This window comes from Bidens hawaiensis, unplaced genomic scaffold (genome assembly GCF_021521415.1).
Source record: "Bidens hawaiensis isolate Kalapana, Puna unplaced genomic scaffold, B.hawaiensis_p1.1 tig00001143_1, whole genome shotgun sequence".
In the NCBI taxonomy this organism is placed as follows: domain Eukaryota; kingdom Viridiplantae; phylum Streptophyta; class Magnoliopsida; order Asterales; family Asteraceae; genus Bidens; species Bidens hawaiensis.
The window spans coordinates 1,206,420-1,223,695 of NW_027491065.1; positions in this window are offsets into that span (position 1 = coordinate 1,206,420).

Here is a 17,276-nt window from a genome sequence, read left to right on the forward strand (position 1 = left end):
TGTGCATTCCATGAAGACTTTGGCCATCGGACAGACGATTGTATAGCACTCCAGAAGGAGATAACCCACCTTCTCGGTAAGGGACACCTAAAGGAACTATTTGGAAGAAATAAGAACAAGATTCAGGATTCTGTCAAGATACCTGAAAGGGAACCTTCTCTGCCACTCGGGGCTAAGGTGGTATCCTTTATCTCGGGAGGATCTGACATCCGTGGGACCTCGAATTCAGCAGCCAAGAAACGTTCCAAAGAGACGAAGATGGATAACGGAGAAAGACCTCTCCGTACTTCCACATTGACAACTCAAAGGATCATATCCTTCGATGAGGAGGATAGATGTGGCCTTGTGGATCCCAACCACGACGGTTTGGTAATCACTTTATGTATAGCTAACTGTTTTGTGCGCAGGATACTCGTTGATGGAGAAAGCTCTGTAAACATTATCCAGTTGGATGCCTTCAAGAAAATGGATATCCCGGAAACGGAAATTATCCTGAAATCCTCAGTCCTTGTCTGATTCAGTGGCAAAACCAAGAACACCTTGGGAGAAATCAAACTTCCAATATATATTGAGGGAACTAACTCCCTACAAAAGTTTTGCGTTATTGACTCTCTGTCTTGTTGTAATGTAATTTTAGGCAGGTCCTGGATCCACAGCATGAAGGCAGTACCCTCAACCTACCATCAGTGTGTGAAACTCCCAAGTCCTTAGGGAGTCATCAAAATTGAGAGTGATCAACAAGATGCCAAGGAATGTTATGCTTCATCAATGAAGTGGACTACAAAACCTACTCAAGCATAGCAATTACAGCAACAACCAGGGAAGGTCCTGCAAGCAAGAGAGCAGGATGTAAAGGAAGTATCTTTGGATCCTCAGGATACTGAAGTCAAAGTGTTGTTAGGATCAAGTATTACCGAGGATATTGAGATGGAATTGATATCCTTTCTAAAGAAAAGAGCTTCTACCTTCGCCTGGAAACATGAAGATATGACAGGTATATCTAAATCTATAATCACTCATAACTTGGTATAGACAAATCTTTCAGGCCAGTACATCAAAAGTGAAGGAAGTTTGCTCCTAAGAGACACGCTATCATACAAGAAGAAGTGCAGAAGATGCACAAAACCAAGATGATAAGAGAAGTCCAATATCCTAGATGGTTGGACAATCTAGTTGTTTTCCAGAAGAAAAATGGAAAATGGAGAGTATGTGTGGACTTCACAGACCTGAATAAGGCCTGTCCAAAAGACCCATTAATGGTGGATGCAACCGCTGGCCTTGAACTGCTAACCTTCATGGACGCATCCTCAGGATTTCAGCAAATTCAAATGGAACCTTCGGATCAAGAAGACACAACCTTCATGACTCCCACAGGTATATACTGTTATACTGCAATGCCTTTTGGACTTAAAAATGCAGGTGCAACATACCAAAGGCTCGTCAACATGATGTTTAAAGACCAAATGGGGGACACGATGGAAGTCTACATAGATGACATGATGGTGAAGTCAAAAAAGGCTGAGGATCATCTCAAAGACTTGGCAACATCATTTGATATCCTGGATGAATACAACATGAAATTGAATCCAGCCAAATGACACTTTGGGGTCAAAGCAGGAAAATTCTTGGGATACATGGTCACCAAGAGAGGAATAGAAGTAAGCCCAGAGTAGATCAAGGCCATCCTGGATATCAAATCACCAAGAAATGTCAAAGATGTCCAAAGGTTGACCGGAAGAACAGCTGCTCTCAACAGATTCATCTCAAGATCTTCAGAGAAGTGTTAAGACTTCTATGATATCCTAAAGAAGAATCAAAAGTTCGAATGGGGAGAAAAGAAAGAAAGGGCATTGGTATCCCTGAAGGAATAGTTATCCTCAGCACCACTTCTAATGAAGCCAAACGGTGGTGAGCCTTTATCCCTATACTTAGCCGTTTCTGGGAGTGCAATCAGTGTCGTCTTGGTCAAAGATCATGAAGGTCAACAACATCCAATATATTATGTAAGTATAAGTCTACTAGATGCTGAATCCAGGTATTCTTATCTTGAAAAGTTAATTTTAGCACTTATAATGGCTTCAACTAAACAAAGACATTACTTTGAAACTCATGCTATACATGTAAAAACTAATTATCCTATTAAAGCTGTTTTGAGAAAACCAGAAATGTCAGGTAGAATGACAAAATGGGCTGTGAAACTTAGTGCATACGATATATTGTATAAGCCAAGAATAGCCATCAAATCTCAGACACTTGCCGACTTTGTGGCTGATTTTAGCCAGGATATACTTGAAGAAGTTGAAAAGGAAGTTCAACAATCAAACGTCAAGGAAAGTTGGACTTTGCATACCGAAGGTGCCTCCAACATAAGAGGAACAGGTCTAGGTATCCTGCTAAAATCGCCACAGGGGGACATAATACCTCTATCTATATCTTGTGAATTTCAGGCTACTAATAATGAGGCTGAATGAGGCCTTAATAGCTGGTTTGCAATTAGTTGAGGATATGAAGGTCAAGAATTTTCAAGTTTATGTTGATTCTTTATTATTAGCTAACCATTTCAATGGCTCTTATGCAGCGAATGCAGAGAACTTAGTGAAAATATTTAGAAATTGTTAAGTAATTAGCTATGTGTTTCGAAACATTTGACATAGTGCAGGTACCAAGAGAAGAGAACACTGAAGCAGATGCCTTAGCAAACTTGGCATCAGCTCTCAAGATACCAGGAGATGTCAAGATACCTATCGTGCATATCTTGACTCCAGCAACAAAGGAGAACCTCGAAATCTTAGAAACTTCAAATTCTAAGGATAATCCAGCATCTTGGACCAATCCCATAATACGGTATCTTCAGGATAACGAGATCCCCGAAGGAGAAAATCCCAGAGCATTCCGAATGAAGGTAACCCATTTTATTATCCTAAATAATGTATTATATATAAAATCACTAGCAGGTCCATACTTGAGATGCTTGGAATATCAAGAAGCACAAGAAGTTCTCAAGGATATACATGAAGGTGATTGTGGAAACCACACTAGGGGCAGAGCCTTAGCATCCAAGATACTAAGGACAGGCTACTTCTGGCCAACAATGAAGAGAGACGCAATGGATTTCTCCAAGAAGTGTGATGCTTGCCAAAGACATAGCAACATATTACATCAACCAGCTGAACCATTATATCCTATCATCTCCCCGTGGCCATTTATGAAATGGGGAATGGATATTGTGGTAAAGCTGCCCAAGGCTCATGGTGGAAAAGTCTTTATGCTGGCCATGACAGATTACTTCTCCAAGTGGATCGAAGTAGAGGCATTCGTTCAAATTAAAGAAAAGGATGTGATCTCATTCATCAAGCGCAATATCCTGACAAGATTTGGTATCCCGGCGGAGATCGTTTGTGATAATGGCTCACAGTTCATCGGTAGTAGAACAATTAACTTTTGTGAAAGTTGGGGAATCAAGATGGTGACCTCAAACCCAGTACATCCTCAAGCTAATGGTCAAGCAGAATCCAGTAACAAGATCATCATCAACAATCTGAAGAAGAAATTGGGATCCAAGAAAGGAAAATGGGCAGAAGAACTACCATTTGTTCTTTGGGCTGATAGAACCACTTCGAAAAATGCAACGGGACAAACACCTTTCTCCTTGGTGTTTGGAGCGAAAGCTGTTATCCCTACCGAGATGGTGATCCCTACAGCAAGAATCAGCATCCAGGATACTTAGTCCAACAACCAAAGTCTTGCCGAAGACCTGGATAATATCGATGAACTCAGGGATCTCGCCAGGATCAGAATGGCAGCATACCAGCAAAGAATAGCCAAGTCCTACAACAAGAATATTAGGATTTGAAGATTCCAAGTAGGTGACATGGTGCTAAGAAAAGCATTTCAAAATACCACTAACCCAGCAGATGGAAAGCTAGCTCCGAAGTGGGAAGGTCCTTACTTGATAGATTCGGAGGCAGAAAAAGGGGCCTACAGGTTAATCACTATGGAAGGTGTTCCTATACCAAGAGCTTGGAATGCTATCCACCTCAAGGCGTATTTTTGTTAGTATACTTAACTGGTATATTGGTATCCTCAAGATGAAGGTATGTTCCCTTATCTATTCTTACATTTTTTAACTTTATTATCCCTAAATCAAGTTTACTGGCTTCAGCATTGGAGGGGTGTTAGCCAGGCTAACACCACCCCTCATCAAGAGCTTAGTGTTTTGCAGTTATCCTAAGGATACGTTATCTCAACATCAGTCAGAGGCTGATCACCTCCCACACGAATATGATATCCCTGATATCCCACAAGGTTTAAAGGTTTTCACCTTTCCAACGAACGCCAGGGGCGCACGAAATATGATATCCCGGATATCTCAAAGGGTAAGTCTTCACCTTTCTAACGACGCCTGGAGCGCACGACGATTTGGGTATAGTTCGAGGCAGGCTGACCAAACCAGCAGACAAAATCCGTCTGTTGTTGGCTATATACCGAATCCTTAAGATAAGTGGCAGACGTGTCACACATATGGTTTATAACATTTTCATGTTATCTAAGGTTTATAACACATCCGTCTTATCTAAAGTCTTGGCATAATCATGCCCATGCATTTGGGACCTTCCCCAGTTTTATCTCAAGTTTAGACATTTTCATGTCTCTAAAGTAAAGGCCTAGTCGCCAGTAAAAAGGCTTTATCGCCAGTTAATGGGCCTTGTCGCCAGGATTATCTAACTTTGTCTTGACAGATCACTAAATCTATGAAGGTTCCTAAGTTGTTTTTGATTTAGTAAAACTCCAGAAACATGACACTCCAAAAAGCTTGGCAATTGGGAACATCATATGTAAGCTAACTAGATTTATAAATGATCTCCACGAAGGTACTCCTTACACCTGGTTTTATTACACAATTTATATTGAAAGATATGATCTTTTGGTTCGATTGTGATAACTCACACAAAGAATAAGGATACATTATCCTTAAGATATTTTTGAGATATTCGGATAATTCTTTTGATTATGTTTTCTAAAAATATATAATCGTTAAAACATTTTATAAGAATACATTAATCTCAAAATGTTTTATTAAAAGGTCTTAAAGACATATAATCCTCAAAATGTTTGAGAAACATGTCTTCAGGATACGTTATTGCCAAAATGACTTATCTCAGAAAATGAAAGATAAGTAATATTTCAACCAAAACTTGTTCGGATAAGATATGTAAAAGTAACAGACATATTGAACACAACACTTAAAGCCAAAAGATTATGCTATTACTAATCATAAGTTTAGGAAATTAAAAGGCAACACCTGGGTTTCGTCTTGAAAAGCCAAGATCCCTCCACCCGAATATCGCCATATGTTCAAAAGTCAAGATAACATGGACTTCGTCTTAGAAAGTCAAGATCCCTCCACCCACGTATCCTATTATCCTAAGCCTACTTGTTCAAGACAGGAAAATAAAAATTGTTCAACAGACCATTACAACCCAACATCAAACCACAAATAAAAAATTGGGCTCAAGCCTTTTCTTTACCACTATCATCGCCCAATTGCACCTCGCCAGCAACCGCCTTCGCCGCTCCCTTGATCGCCACATCCACAACCTTCTCCACGCCACTAGGACCAGAATCCTCTGCATCCTCGCCATTAAGCTCAGCCAAAACTTTCTCCCAAGCAGCCACATCCCAAAAGGAGGTGTCAACACCGGCATCTTTGGCCTCCCTGGCCATCTTAAGCCGAGACTGGAAGATGGAAATAGCCGCAGACCTCTTCGCACCCATCAGTAACCTCTTGGATCTGAGCCAGACGATCCGCTTCTTGATGGACGAGTTCCTTCTTGGCCATCGGGAGTTCCTGCTTCAACTCCTCAATTTCCTTGGTCTGCTTGTCAAGAAGATTGGTTTTGACAGTTGCAATCTTCAGCATCTCAGCTATGCGTGTGTTGGAATCAAGAAGCTCATAATGAAGATCATTAAAGCAGGAGGATAGCTGTTCCAAAACCTATCCAAAATAAACTTTCCTCAGCATATATTATTTCGAAAATATGAGGATACTGGCAGGAGGAATACCTTGTTAAACTCTAGATTGCAGGTTGGAGAAGAATCGGATGCTTCCTAGGTTTTCCTTTTTTTGGATCCCTTGGCGCGACTGCTCTCAGGTTTTGGTAAGGAGGCAGGGGCGGCTTCTTTTCTCTTGGTACTACGAGTAGAGACCATGCTGTCAATGTCATCCAAAGCAAAGGCTGAAGCAAATTTACCTACAAGTGTACAGGTTAGTATCTCTAATCCTTAAAATATTTATACTAACATTTCAATGTCCCTTACCAGACATAACGGAGCTCACGGACGGAGATGATTCTTGGAGACCAGACTGAAAAATAAACGTTCTCTCTTCCTCGTCTATGAGGTAGAAAGAGTTTAGCTTGTTCTCAGTTTCTTTGCCAGGAGAAGCGATTTCGAAGAACTTCAAGGCTGCGATAAGACAAGATAAAAGCATGTCAGTCACAAGAATAACAACATACAGTTTCAAGACGACGTATCCTACTTTTGGTTACCCAAAGGTATGGAAGGTTTTTGGAGTTCGGAAGCGAGTCTCTCCGAACAAAGAATAATTGCTTCTTCCATTGGTCGTTGTTCTGGGTGTTTTTCAAAACTAGTGGATTCCGACCAGATCTGGTTTTGAGAAGTTATCTTGAGGAGCCGTGGCTACGAAGGTCATAGACGGAGGCAAGCTCAGAAAGGGTAAGATCTAGAGCATGATCGGCAATTATTCCCTCCAGAACAAACAATGTCCTCCAAACCATCGGCATGGTTTGGATAAAACTAAGCCCAGTTTTGATGAAAAACTCCGTGGTAAAAGCTAGAAAGGGGTAAGTAAAGCCGATCTTGAACGGCAAAAAAGGAAAACAAATCCAGGTCTTAGAGACAAGATCAGATAAGACAGCTGGATCGAAGGGTCGGAAGACGGTTCCCGAAGGGAAGCAGCCTCGGGATTGTAGGCTCGCAATATCATTATTATTGAACGTACATATCTCGTTCATGGGGTTGGCAAGAAGATTTTGGGAAACGAAATTGTAACATCCCGAAATTTCCAAAATAATATTAATTGTATTACTTAATAATAGAGGGAAAGTTTACTCGGGTTATCGGGAAATAAATAAATAGAGTAGGAGTTGGTATGGGTCGAGCTAGTGTTGGGTAATGGATATGGGTTATAGACTTGGGTTATGAAAGAAGGAAGGAGAGTCCATGGGCTTAAGCCCATGATCCCTAAATATAAATACCATTAATCACCAATTAATCCTCATTCTCACATATTCCATACACCACCAAAACACACACAACACCATCTTATAACCCGAACCAAGATCCGAAGGCGAAAACCCGAGCTTGTTGGTGCTGGAACGTCGTGACGGACCAAAACAACATCAAGGCTTAACCGGGTTCGTAGTTCGACTCGTTCAAGGTACGTTTATAGTTAGAAATCGTTCGTATAGGTTCGGTTTGATTTGGGAAATCATAGATCTGTGTTAGTTTGTTATAAACGAACCTAAAACAGCAAATATTACTGGAATTGATTAGCATTTGATAGGTTAATTGTTAACCTAAAAGAACCCGTAACCTATATGCCTAAATCGCACCCTTTAAACATCGATGTTAGGCCGATTTGATGGTTGGGGTTTGTAGACGCTGGTCAGACGATTACGTGGATACCTAAATCGAGTTATTTGGTTAAGAAACGAAGATGATTAAGAACGAACAGTAGCTGCAGCCGACAACTTCGCCTGCAAGCTAAGTTTGCCTGATGAACTTCGCCTGCAAGCTAAGTTCGCCTGATGACAACTTCGCCTAAAAGCTAAGTTCGCCTGATGACAACTTCGCCTAAAAGCTAAGTTCGCCTGATGACAACTTCGCCTAAAAGCTAAGTTCGCCTAAGGGTTAACTTCGCCTAAAGCTAAGTTCGCCTAAGGTTTAACTTCGCCTAAAGCTAAGTTCGCCTAAGGTTTAACTTCGCCTAAAGCTAAGTTCGCCTAAGGTTTAACTTCGCCTAAAGTCGAGTTCGATTAGAAAATAAATTATAAACGATAAGTAAAAGTAAGCTAATACTAGGCCGCCAGATTAGATCAGGCGAGTATTGATACGTGTAACTTATACAGTCAGCCGAGCTCAGTTAAAGAAGGGATTTTCAACTATCGGAGGAAGAGGCAGAGTTCAGGTGAGTTTCTAGCCCCATTTATGTGTTATGTTTTCGGGGCTGTGTGCATACTCGATATGTTTGTTAATACGCTTATCCTAAGAGATAAGTGTATGCCTTATGTGAATAATGTGATATGTATGAATGATGGCTTGACGGTACGTGAACGATCTTCGGATATTGCACGTACTGTCAGGTTGTAACACTAAGTATAAGGTAAGTATGATATGTATGCTTATGTGTATGAATGTGATAAAGTTAATAAAAGAATGAAAGGATGGTTGTATGGTTACGAAGAGGGTACCGGGCCCTAATAATACTCGAGGTATGATGTATGGTTGTATGGTAACGAAGAGGGAATCGAACCCTACTAATATTCGAGAACTAGGGAACCGAACCCTACTAATATTCGAGGAAAGAGGGACCAGACCCTTATAATATCTGTGATGTTAGGGACCAGACCCTTATAATATCTGTGATGTTAGGGACCAGACCCTTATAATATCTGTGATGTTAGGGACCAGACCCTTATAATATCTGTGATGTTAGGGACCAGGCCCTTATAATATCTGTGATGTTAGGGACCATGCCCTTATAATATCTGTGATGTTAGGGACCAGACCCTTATAATATCTGTGATGTTAGGGACCAGACCCTTATAATATCTGTGAGGTTATAGGGCGAAAGGCTCTTTAAAACGTATGATTATGTATGTAAAGAAAGTATGAAGGTAAAAATGAAAGTATATGCAATTATGTGTGTATGAAAGGAAGTTAAGAGGTTAAGTATGAAATGTAAGAAGGTATTGTAGGATTATGTGATTAACTAGAACTCACTCAGCGTAGCTGACTTTTAGTATGCACGCAGATGAGTAGGATGAGGCAGCTCGCTTGAGGAGACACGTGGCACTGAATAAGAGGCTGGCATCGGAAGACTCAAGACGTTTAAGTTTAATTTTCGTTTATTTTGAAAGACAAAATGATGTTTTAAGACAAGATGTGTTTTGTTATGAAATGTTTTATGAAAGTTTTTATATTCCTCGAAAGTTTTAATGAAATCTGATTTGTAAGAACTGTATTTATGAGTAAATCCGACGCTAAAGTAGGGCTACCGGGTTCGGGGCCTTACAGAAATCCTCAATACCAGAATCATGAAGCTTTGGACTCATGATTTCCAGAACATAAAGAAGAAGAAGAAGAAGAAGAAGAAGAAGAAGAAGAAAGAGTTTACCTTGATAGAAGGAAAGACGAATAGAAATGTTATTTATCCGAGTAATTATAAGGACGGCTTAGGGTTTGGCGAGTAATCAAAATGGCTGACACGTACATTAAAAATCCATCACGCAAGATTTGAAATTCAAAATTCAAAAATTTTACAGCTGTAATGCCTATCTACAGCTGTTAAAATTTGGGGACAATTGTTAGGGCACGGATTTTCAGTATCCTCAGCAAACGTTATATTCAGAACAACTCCAGGATGCGGTATCCTCCAAGGTAACAGGTATCCTAATTACATTATATAACTAACACGATCTTTGCTACTTTCTATGTTTACCAGGTCAAAGATTGTTATTGTGATCTTCCAAAGACTCGCGCTTTCAGTTAATAAAGCGTGACAAGAAAGGAAATGTGCTGATTGAAGGGCTAACGGCTAATTGGAATGATTCCTTACTTTCCTTAAATATAGGACTTCTATTTAGTTTTGTTTTTGTATAAATAGAGCTCAAAACGGATCATAAAACACACACTCTAGTACTCGAGAACTTACTAGTACTCGCATTCTTTGTAATCACGATCAAGTTTGAGCTCCACCATTGTAATCACCTTTATTATTAATAAACCGGTGGTGATAGTTTTCATTGCCCGGGGTTTTTTGCTTGTTATCCTTAGGATAATGGGTTTTTTCCTCGCAACAAATCCTTGTGTTCAAGTACTTTTACGTTCATTTCATACAAGCACCAAGTCCCGATTACTAATTTGGTTACGAAATCATTGTTGTTAATTTTTGACCAAAACAAATATGATATAAAAGCTACTAAATTTCTTCAGATAGCAACAATGATCCATCTGGCATCTCTTGAATCCCGACCTCTCCATGAAGCTATCAAACTTCATTTACCACTGTCTAGGTGCCTGCTTGAGACCATACAAGCTCTTCTTCAATTTGTAGACCCAATTTTCTTTTCCAACAACCTTGAATCCCTCAGGTTGTGCCATATAAATGTCCTTATCTAAGTCACCATGCAGAAAAGAAGTCTTCACATCTAGCTGTTCTAGATGCAGCTTTTCTGTAGCTACAATACTAAGAACCAACCTGATGGTTGATGTGTGTCTAATAACTCTATAATAATGACCCTCACAACTAAGCTTTAATATTTAAACGAAAATCCTAAAACCACACACAACCGGCAAGTGTACCGATCGCAAGTAGTATAGACTTAGGAAGTCCGAGTATCGAACACGTGGACACGTTAGAACGCTAAAGATCACTAACCCTAGACAAGACCTACCTTAAAATAATATTATATTGATTTTTGATTTTTTTGATTTTTAAATACTTAACTGAACTAACTGGACTAACTAACAAAACTTACCAAAAATAGAAAACTTAACGTAAAACTAACTGTGTTAACTTAGGATGGAGAAAAACGTCTACCTAGGTCTGAATCAAATTGTAGGCCTAACAAGCTAATGGATTGAATGATATATAGATACCGGTCCCTAAAGATGACACGACTAAGGATCGCTCGGGCTCACTGGATTACCTCTCGGTCTCACACAACAAACCCTAACTACTCAAAATCGGCAAAAACGACCAAACCGGGAAACAATTGCTAACGTGTTCTAATGAAGGATCACCTCTCGGTCTCACCAACACTAGACCCTAATGGTAATGAATACTACACAACCAAGGATAGAGGAACAATTCAACTTAAACCAAAATAAATCAACTAGTCGCTCAAACACCTAAACCTGACAAGAAACGAACTCGCTCTCGCGCAATCCTTATTCTAGCATGCAAAGGTAATGAGACAACCCTAACTTCCTATCACCTCTCAGTCTCAAGAAAGGTGTTTAACCGCTGTACTTAATCCAATTAATCATGCAACAAAACCCTACGGTGGTACCTACCGGAAACAAACCCTAAACACCAAGTCTAGAATCAAACAATGCACCGATCAATCAATACAAAACTAATCAATCAACACACGGGGTTTATGCAATGAATCACCAAATTTTCCAACCCTTAAACACAACCTATTTCATGTCTAAATCAAACTTTACAATAACAATTAAGGTCTATTAATCAAACAATCCATAAAACTCATCAAAACCTAACAATTATCATCATTCCTAGGTAGAACTAACAAGATTAGCCAAGCATATTAATTGGACAGCAGCAAACACTCAATAAAATCATCATAAAACTCATACCAACCATCTTAACAATCTTCCAACAACCAATCCTAATCATAAACAATTCAATCTCTCAAGTAATTGCAAAACAATTCAACAATTAAGCAAGAAACTAAAAGTTTGATGAACAAAGTGATGAATGAAAGGATATGGAGATGTTCCGGGCTGCTTCTTGCTGTAAAAAACGATGGGGATTCAATCCCGAGGCTTGGTTCTCGTGTCTTCTTCCTTCCCTAGCCGACAAAACCTTCAAACCCTAAGCCGAAAAAACTTTTTTTCTTTTTTTCTCCCCTGCTGTGCTGCTGTTGCTGCTGCTGCTGTTGCTGTTGTTATGCTGCTGTTGATTGTTGTTGTGCTGCTGTTGGCTGTTGTTGTGCTGCTGTTGATGCTCTTGTTGCTGCTAAATCCGATCAGCAGCTATTTTTTGGCTCATTAGGGTTTTATTTTTTTATATAATATAATATAATATGGTCTTGGGCCTCCATGATGCATACGGGTCGGGCCTTGAGCTTTGTTTTGAACTTGTATGCATAAAAGGCTCGTAGAATGCTCGAAAAGTCCCGGTTTTCTTCTTTCTTTCACCCAAAACCTACAATATTAATAAATGTATGTAAAACCTATCTAAAACGAGTAAAAACACATAAAATATAATATATTACGTAGATAAAAGGTGCGGAAAATACGTGTGTTTTACAACACATCAATGGTAGTCATCTTCACCACTGGAGAGAAAATCTCGCCATAATCAATTCCCTTCTTCTGCTGAAACCCCTTGACTACTAAACGGGCTTTATACCGTTTAGACCCATCGTGTTCTTCTTTGACCCTGAAGACCCATTTGTTCTGTAGAGATCTTTTATCTGACTGAAGCTTGACTAAGACCCAAGTCTTGTTTTTATCTAAAGAGCTCATCTCATCCTTCATTGCATTCTCCCACTGGAGAAAATCTTTCATCTTGACCGCTTCAGAGTAGCTTTCCGGTTCACCATTTTCTGTCAAGGGAATATAATTAACTGAAGGATTGTATTTGTTAGGAGACTTACTAACTCTGGTGGATCTCCTGACCCAATTCTCAGACGGGCCAGGTTGTTGTGGAGGCGGTTCAACTTCATGATCTGAGCTCCCACTGTCAGAGACTTCTCCTGTCTCATTATATCAACCTTCATCAAATTCTGGTCCTCCGTCATCTTCGGAATTTGATGCAGGTTCTACAACCGGTTTATCCTTTTGACTACCAGCGTCAAACTCAACCACTTCTTTCTGAACCTCTGACTTCTCCAAATTCTTGTCTTTGTACAGCTCTGCTTCATTGAATTCGGCGTGTTTGCTTCTGACTACCTTTCTGCTTTCAAAATCCTAAAGCCTGTAGCCCATCTTTTCTGACCCGAAACCAATAAGTGTGTACTTCTTTGCTTTAGCATCTAACTTGTAACCTTCTGGATTGATGTCATAAGCACTACACCTGAATATTCTTAGGTGATCATACTTTACCGCTTTTCCCTTCCATTCTTCTTGAGGAATCTTGAATCCAAATGGTACCGAGGGCCCACGATTGATAAGATAGGCCGCGGTGTTAACCGCATCAGCCCAGAACATTTTTGGGAGCCCCGCATTCAATCTCATACTTCTGGCTCTCTCACATAATGTTTTGTTCATCCTCTCTGCAACCCCATTCTGTTACGGAGTTCCTGGAACTATATTTATCATCTTGATCCCTCTTTCAACACAATAATCAATAAATTCTTTGCTGATATATTCTCCTCCGTTGTCGAACTTCAAGCACTTAACCTTCAAATCAGTTTCAAGTTCAACAGCAGATTTCCATTTCTTAAAAATACCAAAAACTTCATATTTGTGTTTAAGAAAGTAAACCCATACCTTGCGTGTTGAATCATCGATGAAAGTAACATAGTAGCGAGATCCTCCAATTGAAGCAACCGATGTCGGTCCATATACATCTGAGTGAACTAGCTCTAATTTCCGAGCTTTTGGTACTGTACCTGTCTTAGCAAAAGTAACCTTCTTTTTCTTGCCGAAGACGCACGGTTCACAAAACTCAGGCTCGACCCTTTTCAATTCTGGAAGCTTCCCCCTAGCGACAAGCATTTTCATCCCCTTTTCATTTATGTGACCGAGTCGTTGATGCCATAACTTTGATTGACTCAGCCCACTAGTCACTACATTAACCCCTTTAGTTGGTACTTCAACCATATATAAAGTACCCCTCTTCTTACCTCTAGCAATCACCATACTGCCTTTCACTACTTACCATTGTCCTCTACCAAAATGGACATCGTATCCCTGATCATCAAGTTGTCCAATGGATATCAACATCCTTTTCAAACCAGGAATGACCCGAACATTCTTCAAGGTCCATATGGTTCCCAATGGTGTTTTTAAGTCTATGTCTCCAACTCCTGTAATATCAAGACTGTGATTATTAGCCAAATGAACTTTACCAAAGTTACCTGTTCGTAGATTCTTCATCTTCTTCGTGCTAGAGGTAGCATGAAACGATGCTCCAGAATCCATAATCTAATCTTCAACAGTATTTTTGACACAACAAATAAGAGCATCATCTGAATCATCTGATGTTGTGGCAGCATTCACCTCTTTCTTATCTTTAGGTGGATTGGTGCGTTGACTTCTGAAGTGCCCGCTTTCATCACAATTCCAGCAAACTATGTCTTTTCTTGGTTTTGTTGGTCTTGATTTGCTTCTTCGTTTTGACTTTGACCTTCCTCTATTTCCACCTCTATTATTACTTCTCTCTCTCCCCTCAGTACTGAGCAACGAACTTGACTCTCCCGAATTCCTCCTTCTCGAGTCCTCATTCAATATCCAGTCACGAACTTTAATACAAGTGAGGGTCTCAACTACCCCACTGACTGCAGTAATAGTTCCTGACCAACTGTCAGGTAATGAGGATAAAAGCAACCATGCTTATAGTTCATCATCTATCTTGAAGTTTATTGAATTCAAACGAGACAAGTGAGAATTAAACAAATTAATATGCTCAATAACAAAACCTCCCTCTTTCATGCGGGTGTTGACTAACTCCCGTATTAGAAACACCTTGTTGGCAGGAGATGGCTTCTCATACATATTCGACAAAGCCTCTATGATTCTTCGTGCTGAGGTTTGCTTAGAAATATTGTAACCAACATTCATAGAAAGGGTGAGCCTGATAGTTGACATAACCTTCTTGTCAATTGCTGTCCATTCTTTCGTTACAGGTGTAGGAGGAGGCTCTAAGGCTGCATCCAGATCCTTTTATATTAGCAAATCCTTGATTTGCATCTTCCACCATCTGAAATTCTTCCCATCAAACTTCTCAATTCTAAATTTTCCATCATCAAACATCTTTGCTTGTTGAATAATAGAAACTGACCAGAGAACGTGACGGCTGATAATCGCAGCAGCGAAAACAGTGCAGAAACTTCTGTTTTGAGTGGCGGCAGCGATTCTGCAGTTCCGGCAAGGCAGCTGGAGGCGGCTGGAGACTGGCGGCTAGAGGTGGTACGTGGCTGGTGTGTGTTGTTGATCAATAACCTAGCTTTGATACCAGTTGTTAGGTTTTAGAGAACACACGAACGCAATAAAAGACACGAGATTTACGTGGTTCGGTTACGGTGTGTAACCTACGTCCACGGAGGCAACTAGGGTTTATATTTTATTAAGTGATGATCTGTTACAAGTACAAGAGATATATATAGGCTAGCTAATTAGGGTTTAACCCTTTGCTAATCTTGCAAAACAAGAAAACTAACAAACTGGGCTTGGGCTATTAGGGCTGGCCAGGCCCGTTTATGTCTTTTCTCTTATTCTGGCTATCCCATTAATGGGCTGGGTTGAAGACAACATATATCCAACATGAACTACTTTGGGGACACTTGAAATCACATCCCTCCCTTTCTGCAATTCTTTTTGCATTGTCGGGCTTATTCCGATATCCTGAAACATTTTAATGTTAGTACCAGGTGAATTATTGTCATTATAAGTTTTATCTGTGCCAAGATTCCCAAATGAGGATCCTAGAATTGTGCCAAAATCCCTTGGAGTAGCTGTTCTAGTAGCCTGGATTGGCTCAGGTGTCCTTGCAGCAAATTGCATAGGCAAGAAGTCATCATAACGATTCCCAGGGATCCCGAAGATTCGAAATTCAAAGCTCTAGGTTGCAATGGGGTGTTCATCTCTTCCATCAACTTCTTTCCTTGTGACCCAATTTCTCGCAGCTCTCTCAGGAATAAGTTGTTGGTCTCTTTTTGCTGCTCCATATGATCTTTCATCTGCGAAAACATATCAATTATATAACTGTTAGAAATAAGGACCGACCTTACAGTCGAAGATCCTGATCCTTGTACCAGGATGCTGGTAGAGGGTCTGATTGCTTGAGCAGGTATGCTGGAAAAGCTTCCAATCCTAGGTTGGAATGGTTATGGTAATCATCTTCCTAATCATGTTGTCATTGTTCCTTGGCATAACAAGTGGAGGAGGAACAGGTGACACTCCAGAAGTGAAAGACAACATTGAAGAAGCAGTATTCTTTGATTGGGATGCCATTTTTGAGTAAAGTTTCGAAAGGTAATGATTTAGAACGAATCTTAGGATGAATTTAAGGATGAAAAACACCACTTGGCCCACGGTGGGCGCCAAAATTGTTTTGGTCAAAAATTATTGAAGCAATTAAGTGATCAAACTTAGAATGTGAGGTAGTGTGTTCTTCATGAAAATGACAAGTAATTGCAGTAAAGTAAATGGTTGACACAAGATATAGCGAGGAAAAACTCTTGATCCTGGTGAGGATCTCCGGCAAAAAACCTCGGGAGGGGAAAATTATCCGTCAGCCTTAGATTTATTAATGGAAAAGATGATCACAGATCGAGAGTTGATTGCAATGGTGTCTAAGTTACAGTAGTGAGAGTGTTGTGAGTGAAAAAGTGTTGTGTTTCTAAGCCATTCACAAGTTTCATTATATAGTGATGTAAAATAACTTGTACCCCAAAAATCTAGCATATTTACTAGGTCTTCACCTTGGGCAGCACTCATATAGCCGTTATGGACCATTATTCATGTGCCTTTATTCATCCAACTATCAAGTCCTCAGTAAAAATAAGCCTTATAACGGTCACCTTCATAAAAGTAATGAATATCTAATGAAACAAATGTAACTACTTCTGAATATCCCGCCTAATTAATAGGACTCTAACTTAGTCATTACTCCTAGCTGTTATGGACCCATTTCACACCTTTTTCTTCAGTTATTAACGAGTCTTTTTACTTAATTAACTCACCAATGGTCACCCGCAAGAATAAGTCAAAGCTAAGATCGAAATAAATCGTTAGTACTCAGGGTCCTGGAAAAAAAAAGTCAAAATCGGGGATCCTGCGCAAGAACAGGGATCCCGGGAAGATTAGGGATTCTGGAGAATCAAGGATCTCTAGTCATGAAATTGGCCCACAACAATAAAAACATTTTTTAACTATACATTTTTGGTAAATAGTTTTACAACTACATTCTTTTAAGAATAAACCTTAAATTTATATATTAATGAAGTACATGGCTATCACATGATGAGAGAGTTCTTTACATTTTGGTTTATCTATATAAACTACAAAAAGAAGGCCTAAATACATGTACATGATTAGAGAATGATTAATACATAACCAAC